Source organism: Macaca mulatta, chromosome 7 (assembly GCF_049350105.2).
Source record: "Macaca mulatta isolate MMU2019108-1 chromosome 7, T2T-MMU8v2.0, whole genome shotgun sequence".
NCBI classification, from domain to species: domain Eukaryota; kingdom Metazoa; phylum Chordata; class Mammalia; order Primates; family Cercopithecidae; genus Macaca; species Macaca mulatta.
The window spans coordinates 130,202,660-130,226,047 of record NC_133412.1 but is presented as its reverse complement, the minus strand read 5'-3'; positions in this window follow the sequence as shown (position 1 = coordinate 130,226,047).

Sequence of the window (23,388 nt, the reverse complement as noted above, 5' to 3'; positions counted from 1 at the left end):
ATTCCCCTCCTTGTGTCCATGTGTTCTTATCATTTAGCTACCACTTGTAAGTGAAAACATGCAGTATTTGGTTTTTTTGTTCCTGAGTTAGTTTGCTAAGGATAATGGCCTCCAGCTCCATCCATGTTCCTATTAAGGACACGATCTTGCTCTTTTTTATGGCTGCATAGAATTCCATGGTGTATATGTACTACATTTTATATATTCAATCTGCCATTAATGTTCATTTAGGTTGATTCTATGTCTTTGCTATTGTAAATAGTGCTGCAATTAACATACACGTGCATGTATTTTTATGGTAGAATGATTTATATTCCTTTAGGTAAATGCCCAGTAATGGGATTGCTGGGTCGAATGGTAGTTCTGTTTTCAGCTCTGTGAGGAGTCGCTACTGCTTTCTGCAATAATTGAACCAATTTATACTCCCACCAACAGTGTATGTTTTCTTTGGCAAACTTTTGCCAAGTCACTCAAAACCTAGAAGCCTAAATAACAATTCGAATCTCTAAGCAAATTTTCAGTTATGTTTCAATCATTGAAAACATTTGGATGCTGCTGCTGACCAAAGGCCTTAATATTAACTTGAGACATATCTAGCAAAGAACTAAAAACACATTCAGAGAAAGTTTGTGCAAGAATATTGACACTAACGTTGGTTCTTCCTCAATCTAGCTTTAGTCCTCATCTGAGAAAAAAAATTCATTTGTAAAATGTGACCTTTGTTCAATCCAACAAATTTATTTTGATTCATTTCAGAGTTGTATTCTAAAACATTTTCTAAATAGAAATTAAAAAGAAAAGATTCAGAGTCATGAAACCATCTTTTGAGGAATTTCTTGGACCATGTATTTGAAGCAGTATCTCCCAACTCTTTCAGCTGCTATAACCTTGAAACTGGGAGCCATAGAAAAGGTAAATAGTAAGCTTTAAGACTGAGGTCACGTGTCTGGAATTTAGCATCTAGATTTACTTGCCACAGTGATGGAATCTCTGCTTTTTAAAACATCCAGTTGCAAGACCCTGAGGCTGGATCCCATTAATGGGGACACCCAAGGTCAGCAGCATCTACGAGTCCTCTGTGTATGTCTTGTATATTTCTATTACAAGGATCCATTTTTGTGTGTTTTTGTACCTATGCACTTTCCTGACCTCAAATGTGAAAGAGAGACAATTTAAAGCATATTTATATCAAATCACTTGAATATTTAGAAAAAAAAAATTGTATTCATTGCTACAAACTCTGGGCATGAGAAAATATTCATTTGGTTTGTCCTGTTAATTTTAAAATGTCTCGTTATCACAGCAAATGTCACATTGTAAACTCTTTCTAGTATTAGTAAGATGCAGAACACTTTCTAGAAGAAATACAAACAAATCTTATGCATGTTTATATATCACAGTGTTTTCAGGACTCAACTTCCTTTGGAGAAGACTTTCTTTGTTTTGTTTTGAATCAACTCATAATTACACCAACAAACACTACTTTCACTGTAGCAACGAAACAGATGGATATCCAGATGCACCCACTGGAAAATTTACAAAAACAACAACCAAGATCCAAATTTCTCTGTGTTTTTGTTTGTTTGAAAAAAGACAAGGCGTTGGAAGGTTGAGAGTAGAAAGTGTAAATTAGATCTCATCAAGGTTAGGAAGGAAGATATTCTGGATAGGTCTATGTTTTGCTTATGCAAACAGAAAAATTAAGAAAAAATTATATTCCAGCTTGAAACTGGTTATACTTTGATCTAATCTCATCTTTTCTGACATATATGAAGAGTTCAGCCCATCTGACCACTGTATTGGGTAAAAGTTAAGTTGCTTTAACAAAGGAGTCTTAAATACAGCAACTTAAAAAAGAGTGTTCTGGAGAGAGCATTCCCTGGTGGTAAGATAGTTTCTATTCCATAAGGTCATTCAGGAACCCATATTGTTGTTCTGCCATTCCTTAGGGTCCTTGCTTGCACAATCAAAGCTGGCTTGTGGTTATGTCCATGTTCCAGCTTATAGGAATGGGAGAGGCATACTGGGGCAAGTGGCTTGTCTTTAAAGTTGGAGATCTCAGGAGTTCCTCACCTCTTACTGGCCTGAACTTAGTCACATAGCCACGCCCGCATGCAAGAGAGGCTGACAATATAGTCTTTAGCTGGGCACCTACGTGCTCAGCTTAAACTCTAGTACTGTAGAATGGGAGAAAAGAATTTTGTGGACAACCAGCAATTTTTTAGTCTTTGTGGGATATTCTGATACAAACACTATAATGCTGAGATTGAACTCATGGCTTAAGCAATGAATGGTTAAACCGTACTAATGGTCATATTGCAGAATAAGGGAAATAGAATGCAATCTATTTCAAATGAATCTTTTACAGAGATGGAGTAATGCATAAAGATAGTAAAAGACCTAGAGCTTAAATAAACACATTTGTATAGAAGGTGATGTGTTGCAAGACAAATGAAAGTCAGTTGCTTTACCATGCCTCTATCCAAATGAAAATAAGGTCACCCCTGATTCTAAGAAGTTCATATAGGAAAGGGAAAGAATTCTAATTAGGATTAAGAACATTATCTCTCTTCAAATGTCTGCAAGCATACAATATTGGTTCTGTCTATGGCTATACCTATAATTTTGCAATATGACTTTTTTTTTTTAAAGGAGGAGACAATTTGGTAAACTGATAACTAATTTAGATAATGCTAATTGTATTGGGTGGAAGATGATTAGGAAAGTTATAAAAGAAACCTCCAGTGTGCTCTGCATGGGATATTATTGAAAACATGAATATTGTGTAAAGCTGTCATCCCTTCCCCAAAAGAGATGATTCCTGGATGTGCTTGTATTATACAAGACCCGAAGAAAAGGAGCTGGGGGCAGGGGGGGAGGACATAATGGTTAGGCTGATTTGGGATATTTTGGAACCCCTCTTTAATTCCTTTCTGAGAATGGTGCATATATGCTTGTACACACAAGTGACTTAATTGTATAACATCATCACCTGACTTTATATCAAAAATCATGCTTTGCATGTGGATTAACAGTATAAATTTACTTCTTTCTTAGTGAAATACAGATAGCCTTGCATACTAAGTAAACACTCTTATTTTAGCTATGCCCACAATTAGCTGCCTTCGAATATTGTGGGACACATATACTCCTTGTTGTGGAAGAGTTGCTTTTATCAATCAGTTTTTGGAGGGTTAGTCCAATATTTGTTTCCCATTAGGTAAGCATAATGTATATGATGGTTAATTTTACATGTCAACTTGATTGGATTAAGGGATACCTAGGTAGCTGGTACTATGGCTTGAGTGTCACTGCCAAAACTCATGTTGAAATTTAATTGCCACTGTGACAGTATTGAGAGGTGGGTTTTGTTCTTTTTTTTAACTTTTAAGTTTAGAGATACATGTGTGGGCTTGTTCTATAGGTAAACTTGTGTCATGGGGGTTTGTTGTACAGATTATTTAATCACCCAGATATTAAGTCTGGTACTCATTAGTTGTTTTTCTTGATCCTCTCTCTCCTCCCACCCTTCACTCTCCAGTAGGCCCCAGTCTCTGTTGTTTCCCTCTACGCGTCCCTGTGTTCTCATCATTTGCCTCCCACTTATAAGTGAGAACATGAGGTATTTGTTTTTCTCCTCCTGCATTAGTTTGCCAAGGACGATGGCCTCCAGCTCCATCCATGTCCCTGCAAAGCATATGATCTCATTCTTTATTATGGCTGCATAGTATTACATGGCATATTTACCACATTTCTTTAGCCAGTCTGTCATTGATAGGCATTTAGCTTGATTTCATATCTTTGCCATTGTGAGTCATGTTTCAATTGACATGCATATGTACGTGTCTTTATAATAGAACAATTTATATTCCTTTGGGGATATACCCAGTGATGGGATTGCTGGGTTGAATGGTATTTCTGTCTTTAGGTCTTTGAGGAATTGTCACACTGTTTTCCACAATGGTTGAACTAATTTACTCTAAGAGATTGGGTTTTTAAGAAGTGATTAGGTCATGGGGGCACCACCCTTGTGAATGGATCAGTGCCTTTATTGTGGAAGAGGATTCGTTATCATTTTGTTGTAAAAGTGTGTTCTTTCGCATGTGTGTCCTCCTTACCCTTTCACCCTTCCGCCATGTTTTGATGCAGCAAGAAGGCTTTCACCTAATGCTGAGCAGACATCACTGCCATGCTCCTGGACTTCTCAGCCTCTGGAGCTAAACTTCTTTTATTTATAAATTACTCAGTCTGTGGTATTTTGTTATAGCAACAGAAAATTGGCTAAGAGTACTGGTATAGCATTATTTCTGTGTGTGTATCTCTGAGGGTGTTTCTGGAGGAGACTGGGGTATGAAGTGGTGGACTGAGTGGGAAAGACCTGCCCTTAATATTGGTGCCACCATCCAATCAGCTGAGGACCTGGATAGAACAAAAAGGAAGAGGAAAGATAAATTCTCTCTCTCTCCCCTGAAACTGGGACACCCTTTGTCTCCTGACCTTGGATATCAGAACTCCAGATTCTCCAATTCTCTGGTGCCAGAGAATTGCACCAGAGGCCATCCATGTTCTCAGGCCTTTGGCCTCTCAGACTAAGAGTTACACCATTGGCTTCCCTAGATCTGAGGCCTTTGGACTTGGCCTGAGTCACACTATTTTCCTCCTTGGTTCTCCAGTTTGTGGATGATTTGTTGAGGGACTTTTAGCTGCTATAGTCACATGAGCCAACCCCCCTAATAAATGCCCTCTCATATATCTATTTATCGATATATTCTACTGATTTTGTCTCTGACTAACACAGTGTGCTAATCTCCAGAAGTATGGTATGCTATACAGAATCTGTTTGGTATTATTTGGGGTAATCATATTTTCTTCATGTCATGTTATAGTCAACAGTGAAGATATGGTAACAGTCCCATGAGCACTCAATCAAGCAAAAGATGTGTCCTTTAACTTCTAAAATTCAAATCAAACAATCCCTCTGAACTAGTTATTTTCTGTTCTTCCCCTCCTCACGTGCTGATCCATTCTCCACTCTTTTCTGCCTTGCTTTGTGCCGTGGGAGGATCATATCTCCCAAGCTCCCTTGCTCATGAACTTCTGGTTAGACTTAGCTAAACTTTGGAGCACAGAGGATGAGAGTAATAGTTTGCGGTAATTCTTCCTGGCTCTCTCCTTCTTTCCATGCTCTAGCTCAGGGTACAGTTGCCTCTCTCTATGAACACAACTCCCACTGGGTGTGCCTTTTCTACTGTTTTATCTCTCATTGTGTTCTAGTGAACTTATTTCTTCTCTTTGACCTTTCAGTTTTGAGGTGGTAACAGCTGTCCACTGTAGCAAGTGTCTGAGTACCTCACCATCTGTTGTTAATCCTGTAAACCACCCCATACCTTTATAAGTAATACTTTTCTTAAGGTTTCTTTATTTGAACCACTTGGGGTGAATTTTATTTCCTGCCACACCATGACAGGGAAAGTAGCAGACAAGTTTTGTGTTGATCTCCATTCTGTAGATTCTGGAGTTATCCATGCTCACTCTGTGTAGTTTCCTTTATTTATTTCTCTCTTGAACTCATTCCAACAAGTCACTGCCCCATCACTTCACTGAATCTGCCCTTGTCAAAGTCACCAAACACATTAATTAATAAAACCTAGTGATCATTTCTCAGCCTTCATCTTACTTGATCTTTCAGTTGCATTGGACACACTTAACCATTCAATCCTCCTTGAAATCTTCTCTTCGCTTGGCTTTCTAGACCTCACACTCTACTGACCTTTCCAACCCCTCATTAGCCAGTCTTCTTAGTATCCTTTGCTGGATCCTCCTTGTGACAGAGCCTGGAGAGCTATTTACCAAGCCTGCTTTCTACTTTTTTATGGACACTTATTTAGACTGCATTTCTGAATCTCCCTTGCAGTTTAGAGAGGCCATAGAGGTACCACTTCCAGATACGGCCCCTAAAATCTAAAATCTTCTTCCATGCTATCTCCCTCTCCTCACACAATGCAAATGTTCATGACAACCTTGAAAACCATGGATTGAAGATGGAGGAATCACAAAATGGAAGAAGAGTCACCTACCAATCAGGAACACCCATTTTGAACTTCATGTGAATTGCAAATAAACTATGGCATTTGACTCATTATTCCTTTTTGGTTTTGTTTGTTAGAGCAGGCAGTATTCCCAAACTCATCTACTCCTTAGCTGTCTGTCCCCTTAGTGCTGGGTGCCCAGGGCTCAGTCCTTGAGTCTCTTCTTTTTCTATGCTCTTTCGCTTGTGACTTCACGAGTCTCATGGCTTTAAATACCATTGATTTTTTTTGTCAGCCTCACCCTTCCAGTTGCTCAGGATAAACACCATATTTTGAACCCCACATCTGATCTGCCCATAAATCCTACTGGCTCTGCCTTCCCACTGTATTCAATATCTGTCCCCTTCTTACCATCTCCACAGTGATCAATCGGTCTAATATCTGCACCTGGAACACTGCAATAGCCTTTTACTGGTCTCCCGGCTTCTGTCCTTGGCTTTCCAGTCTATCTTTAACATAGGCACCAAAATGACTTATGGTGAAATCAGATCATGTCACTCCTCCCTCAGAACTTTTATAGTTTTGCCTCCTACGCTGAAAAAGCACAGGAGTCCTATGCCAAGCAGCCATGGTTAGTTAGCTCTTTGCCCTCATTTTCTACTACTGTGCATTTCAGTGCCCCTGCCATGCCAGTCCCTCCGCTGTTCCTCCTTTCACATTCTGCAGGGCATTTTTTTCTTCCTATTTTCTGCCCCCACGATGGTGTCTGACATCTGACCTGGGTCCCTGACCACCTCGACTCAAATTTTACCTCATCAGCAAGGTTTCCCTGACCATCCAATTAAATTGCAACCCCTCAGCACACACTCACTTCTCTTCCTTTCTTTCCATTCTTTCTCCATAGCAGTTATCACCATCATACACATGATTTGTCTGAGTAAATTGTCTTGTTTCTTTCATCTCCCCTGTGTTTCATCTCAGTGCAGGCAGGGATTTTTGTTTTGTTCTCTGCTGTATTTCAGCACCCAGAGCAGGGCTTGGCACACGTAGAAGTGCTCGAGAAACATTTGTGAAATGAATGAATGAATGAGTGAATGAGTTTTTTCCACCCCTTTTAAGCCAGAGAGAAAAATCCAAGTTTTAAAGTTCTCCTTTAAAAAGCAGAACGCATATCACTGCCCCATAGGAGAAGCAACATGGAGGAGATGGGCATGACCTGAGAACACAGCCACCACCTTAGCCTCATCAGCAAGCGGAAAAGAGAGAGATGGCTCTGGAGGCACTACAGGGGTGGGAGGAGTTCAACACAGGCCATGCTCCATGCTCACACAGTGGGTCAAGCACAACCCTCTAGTGCTCTTTAACTGCCAGGAAGCACCTGGGCTTCTGGGTCTTCCACAGGCATTGCAACATGGTGCTGAAGGATGTGAAAAAGGTGTGGACCTATGTCCCCAAGAACAGGAAGGCAAGGAAAAGTCCAAGCCAGTCAACAATGAGTGCTACATCTCCAAAGGGTTCATGCACGAGGACTCAATCATCGTGGTCCTGCAGAAAGAACCGGCTCATCAAAGCAAGTAGGCACCTTCTCCTCACAGGCAGAACTCACTCCCTTGGCCTGCAAAGATCTGGCTTTTGTGATGGAAATTATAAAGTCCTGTGCTTTTTGTTAAAAAAAAAAAAAAGCAGACAGTACATTAAAGGAAGGAAGGGAGAAGAGAGGGAAGGAAGGAAGGAAGGAAGGAAAGAAGGAAGGGGGAGAGAGAGAGAAGGGAGGGAGGGAGGGAAGAAGGAAAGAAAAGGAAGACTACTGGTGGCTTTGCAATGTGACAGAAAATACTCTGCACCATTACCAAACAGCATTTTCACAGCCCTCAAACTCGAACCCATCCCAATAATCCTGCTGAAAGAGCCATTTGGAGATTGGGGTCCTCTGACCAGCATTCCAAGAACTGTAGCAAGCAGGCACTTGAAGCTAGTGTTGGCAGATTTAACAGAGCAATATGTTAACCAAGTGTATCTTTATTTTGTGTAATATCAATGGTTATAATTTTATTGCTTTTAAAAATGTATTTGATTTTTCTTTGTAAAAATAGTATATACTCAGTATACATACATCGGAAAATGTACAAAAAGGATGAAAGAAAACAGAGTGAGAAAGGAAGAAAAAAATAGAAAGGAAAGGTGGAAGGAAGATTCATTGCCACAAAGACATAAACAATTAAAATACGCTGCATGACCTATGACCTTTTTTCCTTACATTAAAAAAAGTCCTCTTTCAATGGCCTTCATAAGTTGAATCACATCAAATCCTGAACCAGAGCTGCTCTTGTTTCTTGCTACATACACTTGGCAATCAGTTCAATCATCATAATTATCCTGTCATCATCAGCATTTAAAGACAGATGGGGCCATTCAGACATTATAAACAGCCCAATGTGCAGATTTCAGTTACCTGTTTTCTCCATGTGAAATAACCATTCCAGTTACGTGGCAGTAATGAAACATTTCTTACTGAACAACCGTGAGAGATTAAAAATGGTTTTGGCCTTGCCTGTGAGTAATGATGTCCAATGATGTAGAGGGGTAATTATTGTGAAGACTTAATTCCTGTGTCATCAGGTATTTATAGATATACTAAGCATTCTACTGATTAAACAGCATTCAAGGTGACTAAACATTAACTGTGATTGACAGTTTACAGCTCAGACAGACTAAAAAGATTAAATAACATTAGAAAGTGGCAGGTGCCTTCTTTCCCCTCAGGGCATTTTGCCCTGTGAGGAAAACGATTGAGACTTCTAATAATATTGCTAACAAGTAAGTTCTGAACTGTTTGCTTGCAGCAGTCATATTCCAGTAAGGAATGCAAATCCTGTTATGCATCTTTTTCATCTTGGTGAGGTTGCAATGGCTATAAAAGTTAGATAGAAGGTAAAGGAAAGTATAACTTCCCTTAAGACTTAAAATACCCTGAAACATGTCCAACTTCTAGGGGCAGATAATGTTTCAAAGCTGTTAGCCAAGATCAATTTGTTTTATATCTGATACATTCTCTCTCAGAAATAGAGCCAAGATTATCCCAAATTCAGTTATTCATAATTTCAGGTAACCAACATTGCTTCTCTATAAAATTTCCCCTGTAGCTGAGCCTTCAGTTATTTTACATGATTCCTAATTACATACCTATGCATGGCTTACCTCAGCCTCTATCTTTTTCTTTTTCTAGAAGGTTCAGAGATTTTTTTTTTTTTTTTTTTTTTTTTTTTTTTTTTACCATCTCCTCTTTAAGCTGGATGCCACTGCTTCCTACAAAACCATAATCATAAAACGTACATGCTTGTGGTTCTTTGAACTTTATGAAATATTTCTTCTTTTCTCTTTTATCTCATGGCAATGGTAGTACCTAGGCATAGGGTTATCATGAATGCTAGAGGAAAGAACGCACGTGAAGTGTTTGGCAAAGTGCTTGCCCCATATCATTTGCCAAATATTGTGAGCCATTTTAATGAATTAATTTGCAGTATTTCATCCTTACTATAGCCTCATAAATTGGATAAGGTAAGCAGTATTGCTTTTGTTTAATGGATGAAAAATCTAAGGCACAAAGGTTGAGTGGCTTTCCTAAAGTAAAAAGACTTTTGAAGAACTGAGTGGAAATTAGAATCCAAACCTGCTGGTTCCCAATCTAAGTGTGTTCCCTAGAGTCTCTAACCAGAGGTCCCCAACCTTTTGGATACCAGGGACTGGTTTCATGGAAGACAGTTTTTCCATGGACCGGGGGAGGGAGAGATGATTTGTGGATGATTCAAGCATATTACATTTATTGTGCACCTTATTTCTATTATTATTACGTTGTAATATACAATGAAATAATTTTACAACTCATCATAATGTAGAATCACTGGGAGCCCGGAGCTTGTTTTTCTGCAACTAGATGGTACCATCTGGGGATGATGGGAGACTGACAGATCATCAGGCATTAGATTCTCATAAAAAGCATGAACCCAGCTCCCTCACATGTGCAGTTCACAATAGGGTTTGCACTCCTATGAGAACCTAATGCTGCTGCTGATCTGATGGGAGGCAAAGCTCAGGCACTAATGCGAGCGATGGGCAGCGGCTATAAATCCAGGTGAAGCTTCGCTCGCTCTCCCACCACTCACCTCCTGCTATGTGGCCTGGTCCCTAACAGGCCACAGACTGATATCGGGAGGTTGGGGACCCTTGTTGTAGACCACCCTTTTGCTCTGGAGTGAAAGATGCCCCTGGATTTATTTCTCCATGTCTTATCCCTTAAGGCTTCACTAGTAGCACAATGCTCCCCAGCAGTGCTCCCACCAACCCCTTTTCTCCCCCTTCCATTTCTCTCCTCTTAAGACTGTTCTGTGCTCATTAAGAGCATAAGCTTTGCTCCATGGCAGATCTGGTTTGAATTCTGGTTCTGGCTCTTAATAGCTGTGTATAAAACGGACATAGGATAGTCGAGAGGATTAAAGAAAGTGAAATATTGCTTACGTAGTACCTGGCTCATGGAAAGCACCCCACGCATTATTTTCATTGTTATTATTATTATTCCTAGATAAACTACAGAGCTGTGCCGCTGTACCTGCTGCCATATCCAGCTCTCTACACCAGCTGTCTCCTTGGGCTCCAGCCAACCTGGCTTATGGCCTCAGTGCTCCACTGAAACTCCTGATCTCTCTGTCAATGAATACCTTCTTCTGACCTATCCAGGACTTCTCTCCTGCCTGGGATACTGTGGATCCATCCCTCTCTATTGGACATTTTTCAGCCTTGGCATCAGTGCACCCTACCTTGGTAGTTTTGCTGATACTGGGCTCCCTCTTCTTCTGACAGCAGTGCTTCTCCCTTCTCATCCTGAGCCCTGCTTGTCCCTGCAGACAAAGTCTTGGACTTACTATTCTCCTCTTCAACTATATCCTACAAGGCTCATGGTTTTATTTACCACCTTGTATTCACCATCGCTGCTTCCAGAATAATTAATTGGCTTATTCCTATGCATATATAATTATAAATACAATTTTTTTCTCTATCTCTGAAGGCTAGGAGAGAACAACTGAAGAAATATGATTAGCACTGTTGGCAGGATGCAAAATGAAAAATTCCTAAGCATCATCCACATCATTTTAACAACCCTTTGCGAACCTTCAGAGGTGCAGACCCCTGTGGGTCTCATCCCTTTAGTGAAGGTGTCCAGTAGCAGTATAAGAAAGCAGTTCTCCCATCTCCTTCCATGCAGAGTCTTAGCAATCTCTTAAAAGGTTGGAAACTTATGAGTAAACAAGGCATAACTCCAGTACTCATGTCCCATTTGGAGTCCCATTGAAGTGGCAGTAAATTGAAACACATATAAATGCCCCAGTCCTGCTGGGCACCCCTGGAACAAGTGAGTCATGGGCCTGTTTGAATAACCAATCTTGCTGCCACTATCTCAACACTGGAAACCATTCTTATAACTTGCTCTATGGAATCCTATTGTACTAAAAGCCCCTTTAAAATCTCAGAACCCACCTCCCCATTCTTGTGGTCTCCCTCCCACATGTGTGCCATGGTATATCTCTTTGTACAGCGTGCTCTGTACGTGCCATTACTCAGGGCTGTTGTTGTTTGCCCCCAGCCATTCTGAATACCTTATTCCCAGCCATTCTGAATACCTTGTTCCAAAGACACAGACACAGAAAAACGATGACCATTGACACAAAGTGGTTCTAACAAGGAAGAAATTTGAGGCCAAAGGGTGGGAACTCTGGAGCCTCTTCCTGCTTCTCCAGTTTGGTGCCTGGAGAGACCCTAAGTATGGTATAGACATGCATGTCAGTGCCCTTTTACATGGAAAATAGGAAATGAATTCCAAACAATACTGGAAACAGCTGACCCTTTTAGCACAACGCTTAAATATGCTAGTGCTGAGCCAAGGCAGCATGTGCAGAGTAAATATTTTAATCCCTAATTAATCACTTTGGTTAGATTGGTAAAACACAAGTCTAATGAAAATAATTTGAAATTTCCTTCATGAATAATTGCCTTGTTCGGGGAATTGTGGGAAGAGTCAACTGACTGACCTTCCATTCTTAGTCAGCTGTACTGCTCTGAGACTTAATTTGTGTCCTTCAACCCCTTCCAGTCACCGTCATGAGATTACAAATACCTTTCGTGCAGTTTAGCAGCAACTATGCAATATGACAGTTAAGTCAGCAGAGAGGGAAAGAACCAAGCAACTCCTTGCTTTCTCGCGGTGGAGTCTTACAGTACTCAGTAGAGGGGAGAGTGTCTTCGCGACCCTGCATTCTTTTATTAGGTTGTGAGCATGATGGATTGCTCCCGGTTATTGAACTGTTCTTGTTTCTTTTTAATTAGAAACTTGAATAATAAGGTGCCCAGGGTTTGGGCATTTACAAAGGGGAGAGAAAGAATTTTCCAGCTCCGAGTGCTGAATGCTATCCTGATTAGCACTATGCCACCAGATTTAATTACTTCTTTGAGTAAATCAAATCTTGCTCAGAGGGCAATGTTCCTGGGTGTGCAGAGAACAAAGGTTAAGCCACCTTACTAGTTACCTGTTCAGACATGTTGGAACCTGTTAGATTTGGGTTGTGGGTATGTTCTATTCCATCCCGCTTGCCTGCCTATTCTTCTTCACTTTCTCCCCAGTGCCCCTCAACCCCCTTCCAGCAATGAATGTATTGCTTATCTGGTTGGAATGTCACTAGGAGTGATGACTGGCACTGTGCCATATGGCTGGTGCACTCTGGCTCACACTGCAATCATTGCTAAAAATTGCCTGGTCCACCAGTCAGTTTGGCCAGTTCTGTGGACTGTCAAAGTCCACCTGGTGGACCATCTGCCACCTCCCCCTGGAGATTCCTTCTCTCTTTTGTTTTCCAGTCTGGTCTTCCTCCTCAATCTTGCTCTTTTCTTTGGGAGATTCAAATATTTGGGGGAATTCTGCTTTAGTTTCCCAGCAATCAGGAAGACACGATGTTCTTGGGTTGCTGGAACGCATTTGGATAATAATACCTTAACTCTTTGTTGTCCTGCAGTTACCTTGCACAATAGCTAATAACTGGCTTAAGAAGCTTGGTTACAGCATAGAAAAATACTGCTCAAATGAAAAAGCATAGAAGTAGGCAACTTGTAACCCAGGTGATAATTGAGTCAAAATTTGGAGCAGATTTGGTGTCTCTATTCACAAATGGAATTAACTACATTCCATGCCAAAAGGGTTATGGAAGTCCTCCCATTTTACAGGATAAGAGACATAGAGAATTGGAAGCCAAACCATTGGTATTCACTCTATTTTTGACCATTATGCATGTGTGGAGGGATAACTGTGAATCTAACAGCATAATACGTAGTTAAGTATAACTAGCTGAATGTAGCATTGTCTTAATGATCATCTTTAAAAATAACTCTAAAGGATTACTTTCCAGAACTCCCACTGCCAGATCTCTGAATCAAAGGGTTGCCAGCAACAAGTCTAATTCAGGGGGAAATGGCAGAAAGAGGAGACTGGGCTGCAGAAGGAAAACTTTGACTGCTTTATCAAGGTCTCCAGGTTGGGTCCTGCTCATGACATCTACAGAGTGTCTGCCCTTTCTGGCCAGCATACATGTGCAAGGAAAAGAGCAAGAGTGACTGCTTCCTCTTCCGGGCTGGCTTGTGCTGCTGGACTACCTTTCATCCTAGCCACACTACCCTATTCAGGAGGTCTCCATAATGCAGGTCCGGGACTATTTTTGGAATCATATGTGTTCACTCTTGCTTTTCCTGACTTTTCTGACTTAAATGAGTTGGGTCAAAAGTATGAATATAAAAACGTCCTTTATGGTTATCTGGCCCTGTGTTTTCAGAGTCATTGGATAGGATTTGGACTATAGAAGTTTCCCCCTGCAACTTAACCCTACACTGGAGCCTATTCTATCTATTACCTGCAAGTTTTTTTTTTTTTTTTTTTCTTGAGACTGAGTCTTGCTGTGTCACCCAGGCTGGAGTGCAGTGGCGCGAACTCGGCTTGCTGCAACCTCTGCCTCCCAGATTCAAGCGATTCTCCTGCCTCAGCCTCCTGAGTAGCTGGGATTACAGGCATGCACCACCACACCCGGCTAATTTTTGTATTTTTAGTAGAGACAGGGTTTCACCTTGTTGCTCAGGTTGGTCTCAAACTCCTGAGCTCAGGTGATCCGCCTGCCTCGGCCTCCCAAAATGCTGGGATTACAGGCATGAGTCACCGCTCCTGACCTAGATAGATAAATCTTTTGGTGCAAGCTGTTAGGTGGCGTGGCAAAACTACATTAGATGACATGTAAGAGGTCTTGAAGTCCTTCTCTCACAGGAGTTCATAGGCTTAAGTGACTTACTCAAGATCACAGCTAATTGTGTTGAAGCTGAGACTTGAAAACTGGCTTCTAACTCCTAGTCATTGCTTTTTCTAACACACTATGATGTTTGGCTTGGATAGCTTAAGGTCTATGTGCTGATTACTTCTACTATCCAATCATTGGATCCAACGTAGCATCCAATCCAATGCTACATTCAGCTAGTTTGAAAAAAAGGTAAAATATCAAGATTCAAAATTGAAATAATAATAAAAAAATGTATGAAACCCTCTGATTTAATCTCTCCTCAGCATACCCAAAATATATTCACAAAATGTTGGCACTTTTTACTGATTTTTCCTTGGGATAGCCACTCTAGGCAACGGCCCAGAACTTGGCTGTCGTCAACACTGGAGAGAATCCAGCCCTTCCTGTCTCTTCTCCTATCCTGTTTTAATTACTTGAGTGGCACTTCTTCATCAGCTGAGTTTGTACATAAGGCTGAATACCTGGCCCAGTGCCAGGGCTACCTCTTGGACTAGGTAAAACCCTGGGTCTGAGTTTGGAGGCCAAGTGGTGAGTCCCTCTTGTCCTCTCAGCCTTTCCTAATGATAGTTTCAGGAGGAACAAAACTTTCCTCCCTTAATAAACCTACCTAGTTTCCAGAAATCAGCTTATCAAACTTGAAGCACACTAAGCTTGCTTTTTGGGGCACATATCTCATTCATAGACTGTTCCTTTTCTTTATTCATATCTTAAAGGCAGTTTCTTTTTTTTTCTTTTTTTTTTTTTTTTGAGACAGATTTTCACTCTGTTGTCCAGCCTGGAGTGCAGTGGTGTGTTCTTTGCTCACTGCAACATCCACCTCCCAGGTTCAAGTGATTCTTCTGCCTCAGCCTCCTGAGTACCTGGGACTATGAGTGTGCACCATCACGCCCGGCTAATTTTTACACTCGGCACGTTTTTGTATTTTTAGTAGAAACGGGATTTCACCATATTGGCCAGGCTGGTCTCGAACTCCTGACCTCGCAATCTGCTTGTTAAAGGCAGTTTCTTATTGATTTGCTGTTTGTTTCCATCAGAGTGACTAACATTTTTTTTTTTATACAGCCATGAGTTCTGAAAATAATCACATATTGAAATCTTCAAATCATCTGGGCCTGTGAAATCAGGTCACCATTATGAAAATGTACACATCACAGCACTTGACACATGAATCCCACTTTGCTGTTTTTTTGAGTCATTGTTAGAAGCCAGGATCGGGGAGGGGTAGATAACAGGGGAAGATGCTGTCAAAGTCAAATGATTTAGGCTGTGGATTGAGGAATGGAAGGGAGACTGGATGTCAGGTGGTTTGGGGAGATTAAAGGACTAGCCCCCAGAATGAGGCTCCCTAACTATGTAATTGCTGTGGAAAATGGTAAAATTTGGTAAAAATTTCATCCCCGGAGCTGGTGGGGCTGGTCTCTTGGGGTTTTAAATTCTGAGTCAACTTGTGTTCCCTCTCATTCATGATAGTGCCCTTGAGGGTATCATTTTATTTGGGAAGGTCTGAGGACCCCGGAGGAAAGCAGCTCTCCCGTTTGTCTTACCCTCCATGCAGATGAGACTTACAGGGAAGGCAGGTTTGCATTCAATACAAATAAGAATGTTTTAACAATTAGTGAAGATCAGTCAGCTGAGGCGTACAATGAGCTCTCTGGCATTGGAAGTAAGAGGCTTAAAGACTATCTTTCAAGGATTCGGAAAGAGACATCCTGCTTGGGTAAGAAGTTGGATTACATGACTGAAGATTCATATAACCAAGAGGACTGGGATTCCCTGAATATCGTAACTCTTACCAACTCTGTGTTATAGCTTTAAGAATATTATTTAATTCCATCTCCTAATTGACTCATTAGTGTCATGAAGGCCAATGGCAACTGCTTCCAGGATTGGGTTTTGGGGGCCTCAGGTAGGCTCCACAGATTAGAAACATACACAATTACAGCTTCACACTTTTGCTTAAGGCTGTGTTCCCTAGTCAAATGTAACCACTCTGGGAAAAGCAAACCACTAAGTGTTAACAGCTATCTAATATCCATACACTAAGGCATAATTACCGAGTTGTATGATTAAGAGAACAAGTTTTTTTATGTGATTTCCTGGGTTGGAATCCTTGTGTGAATTCTGGCAAATCTCAATCCTGGTCCTTAAAATATGCATAAGAATAATGCCTACCTTATAAGGCTCCTGTGAGAATCAAATGACGATCCATGTGTTGTGCTTAGACTGGGGACTGGCAGAAAGCAAGAGACAGTAAACAGTAATTATTGTTTACTCCTTGGTTTGAATGGTTCAATCCAACTCTTTCTTGAGAGTAAGTTTGGCTGTGTGTGGGTGAAAGAGGAGGGAGGATTTTTGCATTAGGGAGGGAGGTTCTTTGAAGAGCTGGAGATGGGAACCAAGGGGAAAGAAGGCTGAAGAAAGCAGAAACAGAGAGCACTGAAGACAGAAGCACCTGCTCCACAATTTTGTCCAGCAAGGTCCAGCCCCGGCTAGTTTTCTGACTTTCCATTTTGATGAGGAAACCCCAGATAAAACGTTTTGAGAATTCAGTTGCCCATCATCTCTGCAGACTTAAAATGTATAGAAAACACACCAGTTTTTCAATCTTTAGGCTTTTCCCCTCCCAAGTTAAACAAGTCAGAGAGAATTAAAGTCTCTTAACAGAACGCACTCACCATAAAGGTTTAATCTACTTCCTGGAAAATTATCCATGGATTTTAATTAAGTTCTCCTAAATGCCAGTGAACCCAGAGGGTTCCAAACAAAGGAAAAGAAGCAGCCTGCCAGGCTGTGTTCTCCGGCGCCTTTCACCAGCTTCTCGGAGATAAGTTAAGGGGAGCAGTACGTACTTTTGTCTTTCTCATGACCAGCTTTATCACAACTTATGTTGTGGTATGAAGAAAGTCTTTGAAGACTCCTTTAGTAGTTGTTTTAACAACACAGGACACAGCCTTGCTTTTAGCGACTCCCCACTCCCAGCCCCACCTCATTCTCTGCTTATGTGCAGTTTAAAAATTAATTTAGAATACAGTGAGATCAGCAAAACAAGGGCATTAGATGGTGTCCCCCAGAAATGGACTTCTTGTACTCCAACAATGTTCTTAGAAACACATGTGAGTTTCTTTGCACTCAAATTAAGGAGGATTAAAGCAGCTAGACAGTTGTTGCTCAGTTCCTTTGGATCATGTGGCCAAAGCTGAAAAGCCTTAAGTTGCTGGCATGAGCCTAAGTCAGTTGCCTGATCTCCGAATTAATTTTTGAATTAAATGATTGTCCCCCCCTCCCTTTTTTCTTCTAATTGAGACTTTCATTGAAAAATGCTTAGCAAACAGATGGAAAAACCCAGAACAAAAGGCCGTTGTGAAATAATAAAATAAAGGTCATTTGAAACAGTTTTAGGTTAGCACTAGAAGTATAATGAAGCCTTACATTTAATTATATTTTTTATTAACTATAAAAATATTTAAAAACAAATAATCAGCACTGTGGTTTGAAACTAAAGAACGGTTGGAAATAGTCTAGATCATTTAATAGTTCACTTTTGTGAGCTTCTCATCTTCCTAGAGACTCAGAACAAAGGCTCTTTGGCAGAATACTTTCATGTTTAATTTTAGAATAACAATGACATTATCTTACAGATCATAACGTTTTAACTATCTGAATACTTGTAAAATGTTTCAATATAGTAATATAAAAAGAGATATAATTTTAAAATTCAAAAATGCGAAAGATCTACAAACCTAACAACAGTAAGGACAGGCGAGTGTTAGAATAAAGGAGTGATAGTCTAAAAGTAAAGGCTTATTTAAGACAAATAAGCAAATAAACAAAATGCTAACTTCAAGGATGCACAAAAGTCTCAATTATGCTAAAGGTTTAGATTCAAGATATCCAGGAAAAAGCTGCACACTGAAAAAACAATGCAATATTGGGTAGTTATGCAGATTTCAAAATGTTAAAAAAGTCAACTTGATCGATAAAACAGCCCTGAAGCCCCTGATATTGGCTGACAGTGAGATAAAAATAGTTTGCCCAATCAAATTTATTTAGATCAGTCACATTTCATCAGACCCATGATAAGACTTACTGTATGTGAAGTTTGGGGTTTTACAATTTTTGTCGTGCCAAGACCTCTTCATGAATTGAGAAGAGAGAAAGGAATAGATGTGAATAAACATCATTTCTTCCTTAGGTGGTGGAAAGACTTTCTGTGGCTCAATGGACTGTAACAAAATTTTCAGAGCTCCTCAGGTATGCTGGTTATACTAACGTAGGGTTAAGTTACAGCAACTTTATTAATGGAGAGTCATGGGTTGGGGCAGGGGATGGACAAGTGGAATAGCAATTGAAAAATAGAGTTGTTACCTAGAATCTCCAGACATGGCTCTTTCAAGGTGCTTTAATGTCAGTTTTGAAAAGGTTGACTAAAGACTCCTTGGCGATTAACTTGTATGCAAATTCCAATAGAACCTTAATGATTCACTCTTTTTCTTGCCATATTGAAGTTCTCTCTTTACTGATCCAGTTGCAGGGATAATCATTTATAGGGCTCTGCCTTCATGACCTAATCACCCCTCAAGAGCCTCAGCTCCCAATACCATTACATTGGGGGTTAGGATCTCAATATATGAATTTTGGAGGGACACAAATATTCAGTCCATAACAACCACGATTGACCATGATAGAGGTAAAATAGAAAACAGGAGAGGAGCAAAAAGAGTAGAGATGAGAAATGTCTGCTGTTTAAAAGATAGAAGCAGATGGAGTCTGCAAAGTATAGACCAAGGGTTGGCTTTTTCTGTAAAGGATCAGAGAGTAGATATTTTGGACCTTGTAGGCCACATGGTCTCTGTCACCATGATTCAACTCTGCCTTTACAGTGTGAAAACAGCCATAGACAATGTGGAAATGAGTATGTCTGTGTTCAATGAACTTTATCAATGATAAGCTAGATTTGGCCTATAGGCTGTAGTTTGCTAACCTGCGCATATAGAATAATAATTTGTGTAGATTTAAATGAGAAAGCAAAGAATCACTAAAATTTAGTTATTATAGAGTAGTCTTATCTCTTCATTTAGTGGGACTATCAGTCTGCTAGATTAAGTTAAATAGGGTCAATATTATGGATTTGGATTTCACCAGGACACCTAAGAAATTCTTTCCTTATTTTTTTACAAACAAGATGGAGAAATCATCTTGGATTCGAGAACAATCCATTAGTAACTGATTAAACAACCCTGTCGAAAAAGGGCTATAGCGGTCCTGGGTGTGTGTGAACTCAAATCTGCTTCTTATCCTTCTGCTCTTCTGTTCTTTTTCTCCGGGGTTGACCTAAACAGGCTGTGTTTCCCAAGCTCCTTCATCAGCGGCTTCCAGCTAAGTTAGGTGAACAGGGCGAAGGCTAGCACGGCTGCATCTCCTGCTTGGCTCTGACCTTTTCCTGATGGGTTCATCTAACATTGCTCCCTTGGTTGTGCCAGCCTATGAGTGACAGTGGCTTCCCACTCTTGCTGCTTTCTGGGTTGCCTTATCATTCTCTAGTTGGCTTCTCAGATCTTCCATTTTCTGTGAAACAGCTCCCCTGTATTAAATTCTCTCTGTTTTAAATGCTCAGGGTGGTTTCTGTTTTCCTGGTTGGACCTTGACTGACACAGGCACCAACATGAATGTCACTCCTGGAGGGAGGTTTAGACTCCACTGTTGCCAGGCTCTCTTGTCTGCTTTTACCATTTTTATCAATAACTTGGATGATGATGTAGCTGGGATGCTAATCACATTTGCAAATGACCTGCAGCTCATTGGAAAAGCTATCTGCTGGATGGCAGAATCAGAATTTTAAAATATCTCAATGGGCCAAATCTAACAAGAAGGAATTTAATAAGAAAAATGTAAAGTCCCGTACTTGGGTCCAGAAAATAATAGCAAGTATAGGCTGGGGAAATTGTGACATACTAGCATGTGAATGTTTCAGGTATTCGTATTGACATCAAAATGAAGTAAAGGTTTACAATAAAATGAACAACAAAGGAAGCACTGGTTGCATTAATACTTTAGTGCAGATAAAAAGGGAACCAACTGGAACTATTCTCTTCTTTCTTGGTCAGACCACTCTTGGAGTCTTACGTTTAGTTTGGGGCACACTTTGAAAGCAACATAGACAAAGTACTTTGGGACACAGGAGAATGTCAGAACAGTAAAAGGAAGTAAGAGTTATTGAAGGAAACTAGAAAGAAGCAGTCAGGGAGATGAATGGGAATAAAATACTTCCGTGTCTAAAAGGGTTAAAAGGGTACCATATCAGCAGTGGTTCTATGGAATGAATACATTAGCTGATACTTCTGAAAAGGCAGAGGTTGCTTCCTCTCCCTCTGTAGCACACTCTACCATCTTACATATTCGTATTAGAAAAATTTTTCTTATGTCTATACCAAAATTATCTTGTGCTAGTAAAAGTCCTGATGCAGTCATTGTTGAAATGAAAGCTCAATTTTGCATTTAATCAATGGCTCAGGAATCTAAGACTTATTCTTATTCTAGATACTTATGCGTTTTGCAGCCCTGGAAAACTTTTTAACTGTGTCCATTTCCTCACCAAAAGAAACTGCTAAGCAGGCTCTGTTATACATTTAGCAAATACTGGACTTCCGGAGCTTAGTGAAGGTTTTTGGTTTTCTTCCCTTTTCTGCTTCTTACTATTTACATGTTATGCAGAAATCAAAGGCACAAACAGCATGGGGTTTCTCTGCAGATGTGATGAGAAGAAATGAGTAAGAGAAAACTAGAATGAAATTAAGAATGATTGCCTTGATATTCCATACAGGAGCTGACACCCAGCCTCGTTAGAGCTGCTGATATTGCTGTTTATCACATATTTTCTTCTTTTGTTTCTTGGATCGGGAGACTTTTATAGGCTGAATACTTAGTCTGCATTGTGCTCTAACAGAAACTTCAGGTTCTATTTTTGTGTAATTTTGAACATCAAGTTGTCGTTTCTTTCAACTCTAATTTTTAGCTGTGGGACACCTTTGGTCTGGTCTGCTTCCTGGGTAACCACTTCCTTCTCTTGCTTCCTTGGGAAGAAATTAAGAAATTGACTGACTCTTTTCTGTTCAGACAAAAATCAACCTACTGAACAAATAACCTAGCGACAGAAGTCACTGTTTCCTGATGTGGCCCAATAATGTTAAACTCGTTAACACACTGGATATTTCAGTGTGTTTGGCATGGACCGATAAAAAAGAAATGTTGAATAATGTTTAACCTGATATTTTGTGCTATTTTGATGTATTTAGGAAAAACCATGGGTGTTGCTGGCTTTAACATACTTTTAACGTTTTGGGATACACTTTCTGTGTGATACGGTCATACTTAATGCATTCTAAAATAATTCATGGAATTCTAGAATAAGAACACGAGGTTTTTAATAGTACATATATTACATTGTTAGTTTTAAAAATATTATTACCAGATGAGATCTTAGTGATTATTCAATTTCTGTTACAGGTAAGGTTAGTTAAAGTCCAGATAGGTTAAGTGAGTCCCCTATGATTTCCAGCTAGAGCTAGGCTTGGAACTCAAGAATCTTGGGTTCTTTCTCTTAGGTCTGCATGCTTTCTGCTATACTATCCTTGGGAAACTCTGTTATCTCCTTACCCACAATTTCATGTGTAGATAAAATAAAATGAAAATCATAAATAGTATTATAATGACATAAAACAATACTTCTGTCAGCTCGGAATTGGGACTTGTCTACAATTCCGTTCTAGTGAACAGAAAATGGATATGAATTTGTAGACATCACTTGCTTCATTTGTGCTAAGATGCATCATTATGAAATTTTATTTTATATTTACTGAAAGCGCTTCTTTAGACTTATAGTGACACCAATTTCTATAATATCTTACACTTGTGTATAAATAAAAATAAAATGTCAGCAAAACTAATGGTCCTTCTAACACATATTTACATGCAGTGTCCAATTCTGAATTATTTTTGGACTTGCAGTTGCTGTTACACATGTTTTTCCAACCAGTATTCTCATCAAGATTATCAGTGATGAAGTATTTCTGAAAAGAGTATTACAGCCTCTGGGGTTTTTTCCTAAGCCACTGACATCCATTCTGCCAGTTCTGAGGAACATGTTCAGGTAAAGACAATGTGTTCGGGTAGAGAACATGTTTGAGTAGTGTCTCAACTGCCATCTGGTGACAGCAAGTTTAAGATGTATTCTGATTGCAGAGATGCTAAATGCTGAAAAAATTAAAGAAAAGAAGAAAGGATGGAAGGAAGGAAAAAGGAAAAGAAAGAAGGAGAAATAGGAAGGAAAGAAGGAAGAAGTTCTAGAATGAATGAAATATGGCATGTCATTTGGCAATTTTAGCATTTCTTCCCCATTTAGCGTGAGAACATGTATGTGTGTGTGTTTGGGAAGTGCTGCCAGCCATCTTCCCCAGGCCCTTTAAATAAGGACATTTGCAAAGCAGAGTGAATGCGGCTCACATATAGTTGAAGGTAAATCTGAGAGACAGAGAATTTAAATGACATTTGCTCCTGGATTTAGCTGTGCCTGAAGTTCCTTAAATGAGAAGTGGGACTTCTCACTTAAGAGAGCAGATCAAATACCTTTTAAGGCTTACACTAGCTTGACTTGGTTCTCTTTCACTAGCACCCAACAAATGTTGACTAATAGATTGGGAAATCTGATCCATATTAAAGGAATATTCTACTATGACAAAGTTTTTAAACAAAGTTGAAGTTGTGAAATGTAGTATGGAAAGTACATTCTGAAACCTAGCTGTCTTTGCCAGTAGAGCTAAGCCAGTGCTCCTTCCTGGTGCAGACTGCTGGCGTGCTGGAGTGGGTCGTTGTGGCACTGTGCAACTGAGGATGAGCAGAGGCTTACCCTCTTCCACAGGAGGCTTCCATGGACGTTGCCACTTGCTGGGGATGACCGCCCAGTGGAAACCTATTTGTCA